The 19,540-nt window shown below is 46.6% G+C and overlaps 1 long non-coding RNA gene across 3 annotated transcripts in view; it reads right to left on the minus strand.

The window, feature by feature from the left end:
• Window positions 1–19,540, minus strand: part of LOC110399342 — a 42,938-nt gene continuing 23,398 nt past the window's right edge. For all 3 annotated transcript variants that reach the window (XR_002439118.1, XR_002439119.1, XR_002439117.1), the window contains 5 exons: window positions 16,217–17,985; window positions 15,551–15,718; window positions 13,587–13,684; window positions 8,968–9,166; window positions 1–1,686 (listed from right to left, as the gene is read on the minus strand). This is a non-coding gene — a long non-coding RNA (uncharacterized LOC110399342). The remainder of the gene's footprint in view (window positions 1,687–8,967; window positions 9,167–13,586; window positions 13,685–15,550; window positions 15,719–16,216; window positions 17,986–19,540) is intronic.

Here is a 19,540-nt window from a genome sequence, read left to right on the forward strand (position 1 = left end):
TTGCATTCCATATTGCAAAAGACCCATTTTATTTATAATGACCAGGATTGCAAGTCATGCCAACATTGATGGATCATACTTTAAAAAACTTGATAGCTCATTCATTTCTATAATTATATTTATTACAAATTAAATAAGTTGCGGACACCCTTGATATACAAAGAGACAAAATTAATTTGTGAATCAGTATTAATCTGTCATCAAACTAAATGAACTCTCTTTCTGGCAGCCTACTGAAAGTAATGTACTGTACCAGGTTTTCCGTGATACTTAGGACATGAAAGTCATGGAAGGGCGAGTATGAACTGTTGAAGAAACATGTCTTCACTTGGATGTATGTCATTTCTCAGTATGGCTTTTAAAATCAAGACCTGAGACTGCAATAGAAAATATTCTTGGCCATAGAAATCAAAACTGCAGTGGCAGCAGTGCTATGTTGTGTGCAAGGGGAGGCACACTCATGCCTCTCAGTTGAGAGAGAGGCAAAGGCAGCTGCCGGGATGTTCCTGGAAGAGATGACAGACCCTAATACTCAACAACTGCTGCTGTGCTTAGCCAAAATCTATGCCCATCTGCTCTGGGGTTTTGTGCACGTCGACAAGGAGTCCTGCCAGCTTCAGGAGGACTCAGGCTTTCCTCCAAATTAGTACATTTGGAGTCAGGAAAAAAAATCTTCATGCTGCGTGTTAGAGTGCATCTTCCCCACAGATGAAAGCAAAGTGAGGTAGGAAGAGTGGGTGGCTTTGTGGTCATCTGTCGCCTAGCCACCAGCATCTCCATCCCCAGCGCCACTCCAGGTCATAGAATCATGGAATGGCTTAGATTGGAGGCGAACTTAAAGCCCACCCTGTCCCAGTCCCCTACTGTGGGCTGGTTGCCACTCACCAGCTCAGGCTGCCCAGGGCCCCATCCAACCTGGCCTTAAGCATTTCTAGGGAGGTGCTTAAGCACCCACAGCCCACGGGGCAGCTGTGCCACTGCCTCATTGCCCTCTGAGTAAGTCAGTGATGCTGAGCTGGCTTTTCCTCTCCTGAACAGTACACAGCTCAGTGCTCACAGAGCTCTCCGGGGAGCAGGGAAATAGCCCAGTGTTTACACTTTTGTTTTTAATTCTTCACCAATCCTTTTTGCTTTCTGACTTCACAGCCCTCCCTGAGGGAGGTGCACAAGCTCATCATCTCAGAGGCAAATTTCCAACTCCAGAAGGTTGGACCCCATCCAAAATTAGCCAAAACACACTCAACTCCCCCACCATACTCTGCTGCTCTCTCTGTGTAATTTAGCAGCTAGGATCAACTAATAAAGTGCGAGATGTAGAAATGTCATTTAGAGTTACCTACCCGTAACTAAATAACTTTGTAATGAAAGAAAGGCCATTTTGAGCTGATGCCTTAAAGACTAACTTCATAAAGGAAGAAATATGACTCGAACTGAGGCAGCCTGCACGTGGCATCAACAAACCCTCTTTGTGTTTCTACAGGAAAGGCTGACACCAAGTGAGCTGTGTCCTTGCATCATCTTATTTTTGCTTTAATACTTGTGACTCCACCTCAGAATATTCCTGCTGCTTCAGGTCAGTTCACAGGGAGCTGCTGGGCCTCTTCTCCATGAAACAGAGCTGGAAAGGTGTTTCTGTGTTGAAAACTTTGTCTTGGGTTAACTGCAGTGAAAGAGGAAGAATGGTACCTGTTTTAGTAATAAAACAGTAATTAATTCCAGCCATTCATAAAGGAAACCTCAGTAAGCCAGAAGAAATGATTTACACATCTTCGTATTACAGTGTTTTTCCATTCACCTTTTTTGGAGTGTTTCCTTCAAAAGACGTTCAGCCCATACATTACTATTTAAAGAGTCTAATTCGACCCAGGCAATAATGACCTATAAATATTCATGATTTTGTTTAAACATTAAAATAACATCTGTTTCAAAACATCTGCAATCTGTTTTCAATGCTTCGGTAACATTTAAATTAACTGTAACTAATACAATAAACCACTATTAGGGATAATGATAATGAAGGATCCCCTATTAAGAGACACGAACAACATGGAATTGAATGAAAAACCAAATGGGGTTGTGGGGGGAGGAGAAAAACCCAATAGCCAGATCTCAAAGTTCCTTGGAACTCAGATTTACCATTATGGGAGAGTTTCCTGTGTGTAGGACTATTGTTTAAGGGTCTCAGCTGCTGCCTCTCAGCTCCGCTTGGGTCTTGTTCCAATTTCCACTGTGAGAGCGGTGATTTATGGCCCCTACAGTGGAGCTTTGAAGGCAGGGGGAGGCTTGTGCACTCCAGCTGAAGGGCCTCGCAAAGTATTTCTGAGCTGGAGAAGCCAGCACAGCCCGCGTGGGGCTCTCCCCATCAGTTGTGGTTAATGAGCCCAATAACCTTGCTGCCCGCCAGGCAGCCCCGCTGGGCAACGATGCCTGCACTTGTGGTGCCCAGCACAGTTAACTTATTCCCAAAAAAGGGCTTTTGTTTCCCACTAGGAGGTTCTCTCCATTTTTCTCCCTGTTGCCAGGAGGAACGACATCATGCACATCTGCATATTGTTGAGAGAGGAAGGTGAAGGTTGGGGAGGAAGGCTCACACCTCCCCACTGGTGGGCTGACACCAGGCACCCGCCTCCACCAGACCCGTGGCTGGAAAGCTGTGCCTTCATGGAAACTCCTGGTGGGTCAGACCATAAATCATAAATCAATTTGTTCAAAATTAGACTTAGTGTTCTGTGGTTTGCTTAGGTTTTTAAGCCAGACCTCCCTTTTCCCTTCTCCCACTCTCCAACAAAAATGCAGGAGGTGTTTTTGAGTCGCCCAGATGGAATGCAAACAGCCAGAACAACAAAAAGTGAGGATTACAGCAGCTGGATTTACGCTTTTCTGAATTTTATTTTATTTTTAAGAAAAGCCTAATTCAAATATGTTTTCCAGTTGAAACAAAGTCGGGATCTACTGTATGTCTGTGTCCCCTCAACTCCAAGAGCAGCTCCTCACCAGTGGCACCCAGCTGGAGGATGGGATCCTGGCAGGCTACCACCTTCCCTTCCCAGCAGCCACAGGAGCCCATGGAAAGCTGAGCATAAATTCAAACCATTTAAAGAGTGATTAAGACTTCCCCTGATTACTGCTCTGCATGGTATTGAATGTTTCGGATGGTGGTGATTTATTAAAGTAATATATAATATGCTGCGTTTGGTTAACGGTCCCCATCAAGCACAATCCCAATGAATAAAAAATAAAAAGAGGGAGAGAGTGTGCTCTAAGAGGAAATCTCCCTGGATTTAAGAGAAATTGAAATATGTGCATGGTAATCTGTGTCCAAAGCTTTTAGCACTTCAGAAAGTGCCAGTTGCTAATACCTCTGGCTAAAAGCGGCTTTGCGTGGATGGCTGACAATCCCAGGGCCATCCTCCCTCCTTCCCTCGGCCGCTGACACCTGGCTCCTCCACCTGGCCTACTTTGAAGCAGATGCATGGTTTTTTGTTAAAATCTGTTTTATTCCATGATGCAGGATCAGGTTCTTCAAGGAAGGGCATGGCCTCCTGTAGCGGAAATGCTAAGTCATGGCCTGAAACAGTGATGAGCACCTGCTGGGAATGCAGGGCCAACCCAGGGGAGCTCAGGTGTGTGCAATGCACCTGAGTGACTGGAAGGGGTGGAGCTAGGATCCACCCCTACCCAGACCTCATTTAAGGGCTGGCAGCGGAGGTGAGGGTATCTTGCTAGAGATGCTTTCCTTCTAGAGGAATTCCAAAGGTAAGCAGTTCTTTGATTCTGTGTCCATGGCGATTCTGTGTCCATGGCTGTTGCAGATAGGTTTTTTTTTTTGTTTGTTTGTTGTAGCCTAGCGACAAACCCCCACTGCTATCACTGTACTTTCCATTGCATTATAGCATTACGTTTGGAAAGCCAGACAGATGCTTATTTACGATGGATTACCTTTTTAAAAAAAAAAAAATTACATGTTGGATGGTCACTGGGACCCTGAATACTCCAAAAGAAGAACTCCTTGGGTAAACCCCAGGATTCTTGGGTTACTCGTGGCTAAGTGCTACTTAGATTATTGAGGAATGGTGACCTATAAGGGATGATGGTCCCATTATTAAAACCCCTTCAAAAATGGCCAACTTTTTGAATAATCTAGGACAAAATCCTTTGACAACCGAGGAAAGAGTAGTAGCAGCATCTGCTGTGGCATAGCTGCTACTACTAAAGCATATCATTCCTCTGAGGAAGAATTAAAAGATGGAAATTAGCTTTTAAAAGTCTGTATTAAACAATTAAAAAACAGAATTACATCTTTGACAGGACAAACTGCTTCCCTTTCAAATGGAACTTTCCCTTTGAAATTAAGACCCATATCATTGCAAGGGGAAAAAAGGGCTTGGATCAGCAGGATCCTTAGATCCTAGTTGAATCCATGAACAAAAAGAAGGCCAAGCAGACTAAAGTCCAACTAGAGGATCTGGAAACCTCAAATCCTCTACAAACAAGACTAGTAATAACTCAAAAGACAAAGAAAATCCAGGACTGACCAGCAGGGTTGGCACCTGAAGAGTGGCCCCATGCATGCACCATACTACATGTAATGGTGTGCCCATACACAGCTGCTAAACTTATGGATTTGTTGCAGTGATGTAAATGAAGACCGTGGGAAAGCATACTACCCTGGCTTTTGAGGTTAGGGGATATGGGGGCTGGAAATGTGGTACATAACAGGCCCGAGATATCCAAACTGGCATCCATAACCACGCATCTGGCCTTCAGACAGTGGCTGTATGCAATGGTAATACATAATGAAGAAAACCATTCTTTAATTCAGTGGATAATGGCAGCGTGTAGAATGACATGGCTGAACAAAAGTGATGTACCGATAAATACCAGTTTATGGACTTCAGTGGAAGAACTCTCGAAATCATATCAGAACTAGGATGAAGGAGGCCATGTATGATGATGCATTTCAGAGTCCTGACCTGGTGAAGTTCTCTGCAGGGATGAGGGACCTCATACTACAGCAAGTCCCTTCTGTACCAGTATGGCACACTGGTATCCATACTGAATCCTTTAGTAGCCTCGGAGGCCGTCATCCAACAAGGTGCCCAATTGATAGCTGATCTGGGGGAGACAGAGCGCCTTTGGAACAGGCAGAATATCCAAACACTGGAAGGGGCCGAGGTCCTCCCATAACTAAAACCAGGAGACCCAACCCACAGACTCCTCAACTGGGACCCATATGGATATCCCAGAAGTGAATGTTTAATGACTAAATCCGGGCTGGGGTTCAGTTTGCTAAAAATTGATCACCAGCCCAATCATGTCCTCCTCCAGCTATGGAGACAGTTAGGGGACAAGCAAAAGTTTCAAAATATCTCCAAAAAAGCAGGGGTAAAAATTATTGAAAAAATACCAACAAAAACATAGAACCTGGGAGACTTCTTAGTTCCCATTAAAATGAAAGAGCTTCCTCAAGTGACCCTGGCCACTGTGCCGAGCCACTTGAGGAAAAGGAATTGGCAACTGCTCAGCTGTTCATGCTGATCCAACCAAATTCTGGAGAGAGAGGGTGATGATTGGTGGGTTTGGGGGACAGAAAATCCCTGTAACCCAGACATGGTTGAGGCTGGGGATTGGGCATCTCCCACCCTGAGAGTATAAGATGCCTATAGCCCCAGTCCCGGAGTATATGCTGAACACAGACATACTATGGGGTCTGACTCTCCACATGACCATAGGTGAGTTCAGACTGAGAGAGAGATGTATTAGTATCTGGGTGGTGCAGATGGTATTAAGAGGCCATGCGAAACATGATCCTATTTGTGTGCCCAACCCAGGCTGGATTACTAATACTAAACTGTATAGACTCCTGCAAGGGGAGGAAATTTCTAGATTTCCAGAACGGTGAAGGAACTAGGAAAAAGTAGGGATAATAAGACCTGCATGTAGCCCATATAATTCCCCCATATGGCCAGTGTGGAACCCAGATGGTACATGGAGAATGACAGTGGATTACAGAGAATTAAATAAGGTCACACCGGCCATTCATGCAGCTGTAACCAGTATTGCCTCCCTGACGGACACATTGAGTAGTGTACTGTACACTAGAGATCCTTGCCTACTGGAGGACTTCCAAAGGTAAGCAGTTCTTCTTCCTTTGATTCTGTGTCCATGGCTGCTGCAGCCTAGCACTGTGCCCCCCTACTGCTATCACTGTACTTTCCATTGCATTATATCATTACAGTGTTACACTTGGCAAACCAGGCAGATGCTTATTTACAATGGATTACCTTAAAAAAATAAATAAATAAAATTACATGTTGGATGGTCACTGGGACCCTGAATACTCCAAAAGAGTAACTCCTGGGGTAAACCCCAGGGTTCCTGGTTCAAAACCACTACTATCACTGTACTTTACATCACATTACACCACCACACCAGCTGGCCAGGTGAAAACACTGGAAACTGCAACCTGAACAGGAAAAAGCTGGAGCTGGCAGGTATAGAAAGGAAAAAATAGCAATATAAGCACTCAGCCTACCTCCAGCACTTTTAATGCTTTAGCTTTTAATAGTAGAAGTAGCTCTTAGTTATGCAAAGCGGAGGTTTATTTATTTTCATATATGGCATTTGATGTATTATCACTCCTTTAGGATCTGAGTCAATGAGATACCTCCACAGTGGGCTAATTTTAAGGCATCATCTTCAGTTAACACTGATTTCAATCACAAGCTTTCCAATATAAGGTAGCTGGGTTAGAAACGATAAGATTATTAATCAAACGCTTCATCTGAAGTTTGCTTTTAAGGATCCATGCCTCCAAGTTGGTTTTGTATTCCCTTGAAGGCATGAGAATTGGAAATAACTTTTACAAGCCAGCAACAATGAGAGCAGATACTTCAACACAAGTCCCTCTGCTCTACAACTCTGGGCATTTGTGAAGCCTGAACAAGATATCCAGAAATCACAAAAGCTTTTGAACTTCTCCAGCTTACAAAAAAGAGCACACATGGGGATTGGTTTCATTTTCTCAATTTCTGAAATTGGTGAAATTGACTCAATTCTGAACCTGGTAAGAAGGACTTTTCTTCAGCTCTGATGTTCTTGCATGAATGTTGTGGAGTTGCTCTTCCTCTTGAAGGCAGAAAATTGAATTGTCGTTGGTATGTGATGGACATGGGTGCCTGTGCACTTCTCTTGTTTGCTCCGAGCAAATGGATAGTTCAGCAAACAGGGAAATGTTCTTGGCAGCACCTTCGCTCAACCAAAAAGCTCAGGTCTCCAGTAGTTCTTCATCCCTTTAAGGGCATGCAGATGTCCTACACACTGGCTGAAAGGACACACAACCCCCCAGGACACAGTCACTTCTGTCAGCTGAGACTCCAAGCACTCCCTCACCAGAGGGAATATGGCAAGAAAAGTCCTACTTATCCCTAACAGTCCAGTGATGTGGGTGGGGAAGAAGGTACACACATGTTTGTGTAGGGCTTGGAGCATGCGCTGAGCTTGTGGAGATGCAGAGTTAGGCTGCTGAGCACTAAAATAGTTAAAGCAGAACTGTACAATCATTAAGGTTGGAAAAGACCTCTAAGATCACTAGTTCAACCATTGAATCTAGTATCTACCACTGATATTGCCCACTTAACCACATCCCTCAGTGCTGCATCCCTGGGCAGCCTGTTCCAATGCATCACCACTCAACTGGAGAAGTTTTTCCTAATATCCAACCTGAAAAGGACATGCTGACAAAGATGTGTGTGTGTGTGTATATATATATATACGTGTGTCTGTAAATACACACACACATACATTCCCTGTAATTGATAGCTTGGCTCTGTGGAAGTATGTTTTGATAGGAGTAGTCAAATGCTCGTCCCTCAGCTTGGGGCAGGCATGTGCCAGCTGTAGAGGTCTTGCTCCAAGGCCTAGAGGCCCTAGTGCTTCTCTGGAAAATGTCTGTCAGAATATTTTAGTCTGAGCTTCACATTTTTCCTTAATCTCACTCTCAGAAATGACGGCACCATTTTAGCTGTAACTTTCCAAATCAAATTCAGCTCGATGCACAGAAAAAGCCCTGCATCAAAAGTCACAAGCCTAGCAGAGCTGTAGGCTGTGTAGTCTTCCAATTGGACTACTGAGATAGTCCCATAGAATCACAGAATGGTTGGGTTGGAAGTGACCTTGAAGCACATGCAGATCCAATCTCCTGCTGTGGGCTGGTGCCTCCCACCAGCTCAGGCTGCCCAGCGCCCCATCCAACCTGGCCTCAATCATCTCCAGAGATGGGAATCCACAGCTTCCCTGGGGAAGGACAGCCTGTGCCAGCGCCTCATCACCCCCTCAGTGAAAATTTTCCACTGACATCTATGGTGGCAGCCCCAGCACTGCCCGAGATCGGCATGCACCTCCTGAAAGCCAGAGCAGCTTCACCAGCCCAGAGCCCTGACACCACGAACCTCAGTGCTGCAGGTGCAAAACTACTGATCCCTTTCAGCACAATAACACAAAAGAATGCATACGCAAGAAACTGTCTTTTTTGTTGGGTTTTTTTTTTCCTACAGTTTGATTATCCGTCATGATAAGACATTACTTAAAGCAATGGTGACACTGTCTAATCATTCTTGTGAAATATAGAGTTCTCTCTCCACTTCAGACAGAGCCGACATTAATACACATTTATGCAAAGCAGAACTGGAGCTGTCAGGGGCTAATCTTTACAAGTATGATAAATGATGTTTATTTTCAGTGATGGAACGAAACACCCGGGCTGACAATAATTGTAATAAAAAGGACAGATCAACTTCTATAAAGTGATTGAATTACCAGTCTATTGCATTAATGTCTGGTCTTGGCTCCATCATAAACCTGCTTTAGGTTACCGACGGCCATGTATTAGGAAACATCCACCTTCAGCCAGATATCCTGCCCTTGACCTGTGGGGGCATGCTGGATGCAGGTTTTGGCCAGGCTTACCTTCACTCGCTGCATTTCCTCTTATCAAGCCAACAGCGAAGCATCCCACCTCTCCTGAGCCTTGCAGAGGAGTTACAGCTCAATGGCCACTTGTGCCTCCTTGGTGGAGATGCAGTGCCTGAGCTCCATACCCAGGGATGTCGCTGCTGAATGTGTTGCTCATGGCTGCAACCCAGGTCAGCTGGGTTGCTCTGTAAGTCTGTAATAGAAAGAAAAACTTCTTCAGTCTTCAGAATGGAATAGCTGTTGTGGGGAGGGAAAGGCAGGCAAATAGTTATATAGCACACTTACATTTATGTGCATCTATAAACATGTTCATGCATCTATTGCCCCACGGCAAGTTGGTCAGCGTGAGTGCTGCCCTTCAGCTGGGAATTCTGACATAAAAATTAATTAAAACTGAGTGCAAAAGGGAAAAATGGAGTTTGAAACCAATCCCTCACACTTTGGAACACACTCTGGTTCAGGTCAATTGAAACAACTGTTTTTACTTTTTTTTATTATTATTTCTTTTATAGGTTTTCCATTCCATTATATTTATATTTAGTATATATTTCTTGTTGAAAGTATCCCATGTTTCTATTTCAGTCCATACTTGCATAGTAGCATTCTGTCTCGTAATTCATTTTGTACTTTTTCACACAATGACTTACACAGCGGTACACGTTAGTGCACAGAGATGCCAAAGAGAAGCCGTTCGACTGAGAACTTGCACTACCCCATCCTGACAGCTGGCTGCTGACTGTTACAAGTTCCCTGAAATGAGTTATTCCGATTTTTGTCACCCTAAAACTTCACTCTGTCCGAATTGACACGCTCCCATGGGAAGGCTCAATTTTGGCAGAGCAGCATTTTCTGACAGCAGAGGTTCAGCAGGAAATCTTTCAGCCTTTGTCAGCAATGTGTGTACATCTGCACACGAGCATGTGTGGTAGTGCGGTGCAGGGACCAGGAGCTGATGAGCATGGCACAGACTGGGCAGTGGGAGGACTGCTCACAGCCCAGCCATGCTATCACCATTATTGCCAGAAATAATCCTGCCCCTTGGGACTGGGGGGCTTCCGTGCCATTTTGGGTGGGCATCTCCCTTCCTGATTCCCTCTCACCTGGACCAAACATTCCTTCTGGCTGGAAGGGCCACACCTGCTTGTTCAGCAAGGACTGCACAGGGAGTTCAAGGCTGGAGACACTCCTGCCCAATGGATCAGGAAAGAGAGATACAAGTGTATCTCTCTCCCACCTCTGCAAAGGTCAAGGAGAGCTCCTACCCCATCCCAATTTCTCTCCTCCTCATTTCCTACTTTGAGCCCTGAGATTTTCTAAATCATAGCATCGCTAAGGTTGGAAAGACCAGTAAGATCATCCAGTCCAACCACCAACCGTTCTAGACCAGTAACTCAGCACCACATCCACTCTTTTCTCAAACACTGAGACTCCACCAGCTCCCTGGGCAGCCTGTATCAATGCCTCACCACTCTTTCTGAAAATCAATTTTTCCTAATATCCAACTGGAAACCCTCCTAGTGCAACTTGAGGCCACTACCTGTCTATACCCCTCTGCCTGTTAAAAGGAGCTGCATCTATAGGATGTGCGTCGCCAAAGAGGGCAAAAACTTCTAAATTACATCACACCCAAATTCAGCAGTTCCCCTGATGCTCTACACTCTCCAGGCTGAGCTATTTTCAGAGTATTAACTTCATTGACAATTAAAGACTTTTTTCCCATTCAGCAGAGAAGAAAGATGCAGTACAAACTGATCACCCAGCAGTGCCTGTGCCCACACATGGATGGCAGAGGTGAGAAGAGACCAAACATCCAGCAAAGCCCTTCAGTGCTGTGAGAGATCCCTGAGATGGCAGTGGTGTGAGCTGGGGCCATAGCAAGCAAGGATTGTGCTGGGACTGCCAGACAGGGAAGGGGTTTCCGATGCTGGAGAATATCAAAAAGGCAGCACCGTGATAAAAACTGTGCAAATAATTTTTGCACAGGGGGAAAGCTCCTTTAATAAGTCCTTTAATAAGTCTCCAGCCAGATAAATCATGGCTTAAGGAGAGATTGCGGTGCTATTTATTAGTCATTTGTGCATGATTTGCTCCCACCAAGGGTAGTGGAATTTCTTTATCAGGTATTTAATTTTGTCAGAAATGATTTGTGCACTGCACAGCCATTTGTACCAACACCACCGCCCTGCAGTGCTTGGGCACCTGTTGCTGTACAGCAACAGCACTGACAGTGACCTCCCAGAGGAGATACCCCGGAGGTACAAGGAATCAACCTCCATACACAGATCTCCTATTGTTATTTTCCAGTACTAATCCCAAGAAGTATTTTCAGAGATCTTCATTGCAAGACTTAACAGCTGCCTTGGCTGCATGTTCATTGCTGGGCAATTTTTGCATCTTCACTAGCAAGACGTAGGCAAGCAATATCTTGCATAGTATCATTAAGATTGGAAAAGACCACTAAGATCACCTAGTCCAACCATCAACCCATCAATGGCATGGTAGCCAGAAGCTTTCAAGCTCTCCAGGACTAGCACCAGCAACAGCAAAGGCTGACTGCTTGGAATAGTTGAACGAACTTACAAATTAAAAATGATTCCCATCTCTTGCTCTTGCATTAGTCCAAGAAATATTCACTTCTTCACTCAGAGCCCCACTTGCCAGAAGTAGCCATGAACCAAAGGGTTTGGGCTTTGGAAGTAGTTATCTGTGAAGCACTATGAACCCCTGATGGAGATTCTGCCATTATGTACAATCCATTTTTTTACCTTATTCAGACACACTGAGAAATTCAGTCCCCAGATGACTGCCTGCCCAAGTCCTTGAACTTGCAAGAAACACTAGCAGATGTTCGTTAGTGCTCTGGTAACTAGAGAATTGGAGGCACTTGTCGAATCCGTCTGTGATGAATAAATGTTGGAAAGTTTCTGCAGAGGAATAACACTTTTGGTCTGGGGCCAAGCAGCCACGTTCAAAGAACGTTTGTGAGGAGCAGGGGGAATTATGGCCAGCAGTTCAGGTTGGTTGTTCCTTTTATTATTAAACAGAAATGTAAGCTGCCAAAAACCTGAGGGTATCTACCCCCTATCTAAACAACAAATAGCAAATATTTGGATGAGATTAATTATTTTGGAGGTTTCAATACAGATTTGACAATGGAAAATGGTAGATGGTGTCCTACAGCTGCCCCATTTCCTGGAGCACTGCCCACACACAAGCATACACCTCCATCCCTGTGCTCAGAGCATCCCTGACCCTCAGCCCACTGCTGTGCCCTGATGAATCCAGGTAACGCTGATGACAGAGGTTGTTGACACCATCATTCACCACTTTGCTTTGGCAGGGCCTGGCTCAGTATCTCCTGTACTCAACTGGGAAATCTGCTGAGAGGCTCCAGGTCAGGAGTTTGCTGTGGATCTCCTTGGAGAACTGACACCAAAATCCTTGCCAACATTGCGTGAGCCATTGGAAGCAGCTTGGGCACTCATGGGCAGCCGTGTGATGTCCTCCTGCTGCCTGGTGGTGTAAGAGCATGGGCTTCACAACCATCCAATGAGAAGAGCAGAGCTGGAGCATCAGCATCATTTGGTGCAAGAAAGCATCTCCTAAACCCATCCTCTGCCTTGCTCTTACCTGGCAAACTCAGTATGTCTTCCTTCCCTGCAAATGAGTCTGCCACCAGTCCCTCCAAAACACAGCAAACTTCTCTTATCCCCTCTGCAGCTGTTGCTTACCCCACCCAGCCCCTCTTCAGCAGGGAGCTTCCCAGCACTAATCTGATTCACGTGCTTCCCAGTCTGACCAGAGACAGTGAGCAAGGTGACACCACAAGGAAAACCGTGCAAGAGAGCAAAGGCAACAACCAGCTTGTTTGTGAAGTAATTGCTTCAATTTGCAAAATTCAAACACTTAAGCACTTCTTGTTAAAGTCATTCAGAAGCGCAAAGCTTGCCCACCAGGAGAAAAGCCAATGCTACTCCCAAGGCAGCTGTCTGAGCCAGAGCTCTCGCTGAATGTGGGAGTGAGTTCAGTTCCTCATCTGTGAGCAGAAAAATAACCTAAAGTGATCTGCTGGCAACTTTCTTCATACATGCAGACACACAGCTTTGATATGTGGGTCTGACTTAATTATAGCTGGCAAACGTGAAGGCTAGATATGCTTGAGAAAGATGCTTGACGAAACTGTACTCCACAAAGGAGAACTTGGTTTCCCAGAATCCAGTAAAGCAGATAGGAGCCACATCTGGATTTTTCTTGCTCTCACATCGCTCTGCATTTCCTGGTCAGAGCTGGGATCTCCCTGAGAGAGGTTTTTCTTGTGGTATTTCTGGCTGGGACTGGACACACCACAAATCTCATGAGAAGGTCTTTCCTTCCAAGATTCACGAGCCTCCAGCACAGATAGTTCAGGGAAGGGACTGACTGTGCAGATGCTTTCCAAACTCTCAGCCTTTTGGGGGGTCCAGTAGCACTCACAATGAGCCCCATCCTCCTCCCTTTCCACCAACACAGACACTTGATGTCACAACTGTCTGGGGAAACTCCTTGCTTTTTAAGAAAGAAAAAATGGAAAGGAATTTTGGTCCCAAACCCTCAGGCCAACACAAAGCACTCACCCTGATTGAGACTCTGTGTAATCCATCTCTGTATCACACTCCTTTGGAGCTCTGCTTCACCTTGGCTCACATCCATCCATGGTCAGTCTCTGGGTCCTCTGAAAAGGTACAAAGAAAAGCACTTTGGAGGCTGTGAGACATCCAGGACCTCTGTGCTGCCTTGCTGTGGGTAGTCAGCTTAGCTGATCTGTGCCCCAGTTCCATACCCATACAAACAGGAGGGGGAAGAGAACAGCACTTCCTGGTGTTCCTGGGCTGTTGTCAAGATTAATACATTAAAGAGCAAAGTATTTTGGGATGGGCCAAAAGAAAAGCAAGTTGGAATGTGAACACAGCACTGAAAAGTGCGTTTTGACACAAGTTTTGTTTATTCCATATTGCTCCTGTCCAAGGGAGATTCAAAAGCTAAAATTAGAGCAGAATAAATGTATCCCTCTCTGTGCTGAGGGGACTGCTCCATGTGTGGCACACGAGAAGGCTCTCAGGAGTAGGAGGTTCAGAAACTATTGTGAAAACAGAGGTTACAAAGGAGTGAAACCAACTGACACTCTCGAAGTGCCTTAACTCACATAGGGCTCCCAGCAGGCACCACTTGGCACAAACCCACTGCAGGGCCAGGGTTAGAGACCTCTTTGCAATGTAATCCTCTTCCTCAAGAACACAACCCTTCTTGCTTCCACTTTATCATCCTTCAAACCCGAAGGCTTGCAGTTCTGCCTCTCCTGGAGGAAATCTCACTCTAACAGTGTGTTTTGGCACGGGGCACTGGCCGGAGTCACACCACATGGGGACTGTGGGATCATGTTTTAGCACAAGGCAATGGGGCTTCCAGGGCCTTCCCTTTTCACACAAGACAGTCACCGTGTAGGAAGCACGGAGCGAGCTGAGACCTGAGTGCCCTACAGCTCAGCCTGCAGCCACAAAGCCCATTTGCCTCCAGGACCCGTGAGAGTCATATTCCTGAGAGGGGACCCTTCTCTCCAGAGAAACTAACAAACACCATGTATTCAGACTTTCTTGAACTGAGGGGAAAAAAAAAAAATCCTCATGCAATGGAGACCACCACCACCTCAGGGCTGCAGGAACCTTCTGAAGTAGCTGCAAACACCTTCAGTTCCAAACACATCACTAGAATATCCTCACAGCTAGGTTAGACCATCATCACACTCTTTTCCAATCCAGCTACTGTATCTAGGAACTCCCCTGCAAACATACAGATCTCAGCCCACATCCTGCATCCCAGCCTGGTGCTGGGGCCACGAGCTCTCCAGCTCTAATCACTCAGCTGTACAACTCCTGCTCATCCAGTTTGCCCAGGGAAACTTGAGAGAGCTCCAGGTTTTGTGTCATCGTGTACAGCTGATCCATTTTGGGCTTTGAATTATCTTAAGGTCTGGCTCTGAACCCACAGAGGAGTGCAATGAGCATGAGCTGAAGGGAGCACAGGGGGAAAGCTCCAGATAGCCTTTGGTCTGGTAGAAGCCAAGGGCCCTCAGTGCTGACCCATGGTGGCATCTCCTGCTCGGTTCATCCCTGCAAAGCCTGCACTTCAGGGAAGATTTGGGTGATGGCAAAGGGCATGTGGAAGAAGAGTGTAAGGGATCAGAACACAGGATTGATCAGAAAATATAAATTTCCCGAGTGGAGGTGAGGTAGTAAGCTTCAAATAGGCAATAAACTCCAGAAAGAAGGAAAAGCCCAGTTTTCTATGCCTGCCTTTGCACAAGAAGTCAAAGGCTTTAAGTGCAACAATAAAGATACAGGTTAGACAGCAAGAATATCTTGCCAACAATAAGAATAATGCAGACTGTGAGAAAGCTGCAGAACTCCTCCCATTAGAGATCTCCTCGAATTGGTTAGACTGATACATATGTGCCAGGCAGGAGATGGGTGGATTTGATCCTGCCTTTGATTGGATTGATCATCCCTTTGATGGCCAAGGGATGATTTAGGTGGGACCTCACCAGGTCTGTGCCACTTTTCTCCTCTCTCTGGGAGCACTGGAGGTCTTGGTTGGAAACATCAGCTGCCCAAGGTGGCAAATCTCCTCCTCTCAACCTCTTCCTCTCTCCATTCATGCTGTCCACATTCTACCTTGGATTAAGGTAGCTGTCAGTGCAGATGAGTTTGACCTGCAGGAGGGGAGAAAGGGGAGATACAGAGCATTAATGTCAGTGGAAAACACTAAAGGTGCTGAAGCATGGTGAGCAGGCAGCAGAGACGTGGAACAAAGCTCTCCGGATCCACAATGGAATATATGGAAATACTAAGCCCCCTCGTGATCAGCATGAACAGTTTCCACCCCCACTTCCCATTCTTTTTAATAGCTGCAGCCCATTCCATGCCATATTTCCAAACACCAACCCTTAAAGTGTCATAAAACACCCACAGGTGACAAAAACATTGTGCCTTTGCAGCGGAGCTAGTGGCAAGCAGGACCTCCCCACTGCCCTCCCTCCGGCCTCCTCCACCAGCACCGGCGGTGGATTGGGCTCTACTGGAGTTTGGGATAAAACAGATGGGTTTAATTTTATGCAAGCCCCCCTTCCCTTGCGCTCAGCTGTGGGAAGCAGGAGGGTTTTCAGTCAAGCTCTCCTCCACCATCTAGTGGGAAACCAGATTTTTCCCACCTTGGCGAGTGCTGAGATGAGCAGGATCGCTTGTGGGGTGCTGGGACAAGCCCCGTGCAGCCATTCAGGGGACATCTTATGCCTCCCGCAGGGCAAAGCAGCACCAGGTCAGCAAGTTGGACGAAGATGCCTTCTCCAATACATAGTACTTCTAGTGCACGCAGGGACAGCCAAGCCCATTTTCTGATCCATCGCAGACTAAGGGAGCACTTAAGTTTAAACAAAAACAAACCAACCAACAGTATTTCCCACATGTGCAGAAGCTTTTCCTGCTGCCCACCACCCCAGCTACATATGGGACACGGCCCCACAGCACCTGCACCCCGGCCATCAGCGTCCAGACCCACGGCAGCTCTTGGAGGAGTGGAGCTCTGGCCAAGCTCCCGCGCAGGTAATTGCTGTCTGCTGGCCTCATTCCCCCTGCAGATACAGCCGCCTTCATTTCCTGTCCTAAACTGCAGGGCAGCGTCACCGCGTGCTGTTAAACAGCTGCCAGGCGCTACCCAGGGGCGCTTGCGTTTTGGAGGTGGATAGGACAAGAAAGGCAGCAAGAGGAGCACTGAGCCAAGCTGTGGCTTGCCTCTCCCAATGGCACAATTTGGCATCGTCACCTCGCCACACTCTTTTGTACGTGGTCAAACTCTGGATACACACACCCCATCCCCTTCCTCCCAGCTCTTTTCTCCATTCCCACTGAAATGGAGGGAGCGAAGGGTTAATGGGGTTTTCTTTCTCCTCGCAAACTGGGACCCCTCTGAGTTTTATGGGGAGGGCTGGTGGGGGCGGAGGGACGGGGCGGGGGAAGAGAATTTGCTTTATGGCTTTGACAGGAACTCCCATCATGGTATAATTATGGAAGTGAGAAGTCTGCGTGTAATGAAGACCATATGCCGCGTTAAAACACACACGCACAAATATTAGGCCCCTGTGAGGCAGGCGGGGGGGCAGGAAGGGGTGGGGGACATGGGCCCAGCCCTCCCCAAAACACACAGGCTCAGATTTTCCAGCCTTGTGCGTGCAGCAGGGCCTGGGCACTGGGATGGCACAGCCTGAGCCTGCTTTGGGGTGAAAAACATCCGGTTTGAATAATGCATTGAGTGGAAGGGCAGGCCTCTGGTGCCAGAAAAAGGGCTTTCATCCCTTTGGAGGCCAGGGGACCCCAAGGAAGGGGAGCAGGTTGTCCCCCCTGCAGTGTTTTTCCTTTGGTTCCAGCAGTTCTTGGGCTGGAAATGACAACTTCAGTGACTGCCAGGGCCACCCAGTTGGTGTTTGAAGCCCCCGTGCCATCCTCCCCATCACCCAGCCTGCTCTTGTAATGAGCAGTTTTCCTGGCTACGGCACAGTCATCTCTTCTCAACATATCCCACGTCTGCTGCTCTGTGGCTCCGACTCACCATAGGGCCTTTGGGCTGCTTTTGGGGCCCTGCACAGCTCACACACTCTCACTTAGGGTTATCATTGTGCCATCTCTCTTTTCGAGGTCACAGTTCCATCCATCTCCTCCCTCATCGACCAGCAGCAGACCCCATTTGTTGCCCTCTGGATCACTTTCTCTCACCTGGTGATAGGTTGGAAGGAGCTGCCCAAGGAAGGTTTGCAGTCCCTTTTGGGGGACAATGCTGTCGCACGGAGGGGAAGTGCAGGCGTGGTGCAAGCAGGGAGCACGCGGCGAGGAGCGACCTCGTCCTCTCCTGGTCCTCGGCTGCGATCCACAATTCCCGACATGCACGGTGTGTCATTTCCCATGAGTACCTGCCTGTTTCTGCCATCTGCCACGATTTATAGAAAATGAGCAGTGATTAATAGCTCAGTCAATGCCGAGTGAAGCCATTTTCTTTCATTTACCTGCTCCCTGACCTCCCCGCACAGTCCCAGACAGGGGCTGGGGAAGTGTATTAATCATGCACTTACAAAATATTTAAAAGGGGAGATTGGCCGGGAGCTCGGTTGTTTTTATGGAGTCGTTTTCCACAGAGGGTGCAAGCTAATTGCCAGATAAAACAAACGGGCTCTTTGAAATGGAAATGAGCCACTTGGAGGTACTCAGTGCTCCAGCGATGCCCTAACCTCACACTCCCCATCACCTACCTGAGACCAAGCCCAGCAGTGGCAACAGCCCTCAGGAACCAGCTCAAAGTCCTGGGGGTGCTGAGAAATCCCTGTCACAGCGAGGTCTGCGCTTCTGAGGTGGTGGCACCAGGGTAGGACACAGGGCAATGCAACAGAATCCAAAGTAATACAACACAACTCTAACCCTAGCCCAAACCCAATGCAAAGCAGTGCAAACAGAATGAAATGCAACCCTAAACCTGACCCTAACCTTCACCCTCACCCTAGCCTTATTGTAACTCCAACCCTAACAGTGCATTGCATCCATGCCCAGGTGGTGAACATCAGCTCCTGCAACTGGATAAGGATATTGAGGGAAAAGATCCTGACTTCCTGTGACATAAGAGGAAGAAAGCATTCCAAGAGGACATCGCTTTGGGGCTTCTGAGTGTAAATCTGACATTTCCTTTCCCTACAATACAGCCCCAGAGGCACCATGGACATCGTGTACAGCTAAACAGCCACCTGGAAAATACCTTTCTGACATGTGCCCCTACCAACAGCCGGGGCTGACAGCAATAAAACGAAAATCCCCCGTCAAGCCAAACAAAATTATTGAGTTATTCTCACCCACTGGAGACCAAAGCTTTGTTGACAACTTAATTAACTGTGTTTGTAATGAATTTTTTTTGGCCACATGCAACAGACTAATTATCAAAGCAAACCTTAATCTCTTTCCAGGCACATCAAAGTAGCAAGACCAAAAAATATTTACATCAGTCTCAGATAAAATTCTTTGCACTAATTCTAACATAATTAAAATTATGTTGGGGCTAAGGTAATTATGCAAGGTGCTTATACAGCATAACAATGTAATAGGAGCTTGTGCTTTTTTTTTTTTTTTTTCCACCTGTAGTCAATCAGCAAAGTCCTCAAATGTGTTTAATGTCTAATGAGCACAGTCCAGAGGAGGGCCACAAAGATGATCAAAGGGCTGGAGCACTTCTCCTGTGAAGACAGGTTGAGGGAGCTTGGAGAAGAGAAGGCTCCAGAGAGATCTCATTGTGGCTTTTTAGTACTTGAGGGGAGCTTACAAGCAGGAGAGGAACCAACTTTTTACAGTTTGATAGAGATAGGACAAGGAGGAATAGCTTTAAACTAAAAGAGGGGAGATTTAGTTTAGATGTTAGGAAGAAATTCTATACTCAGAGAATGGTGAGGCACCGAAACAGAGAAGCTGTGGATGCTCCATCCCTGGTGAAGTTCAAGGCCAGG

Source organism: Numida meleagris, chromosome 5, assembly GCF_002078875.1.
Source record: "Numida meleagris isolate 19003 breed g44 Domestic line chromosome 5, NumMel1.0, whole genome shotgun sequence".
In the NCBI taxonomy this organism is placed as follows: Eukaryota; Metazoa; Chordata; class Aves; order Galliformes; family Numididae; genus Numida; species Numida meleagris.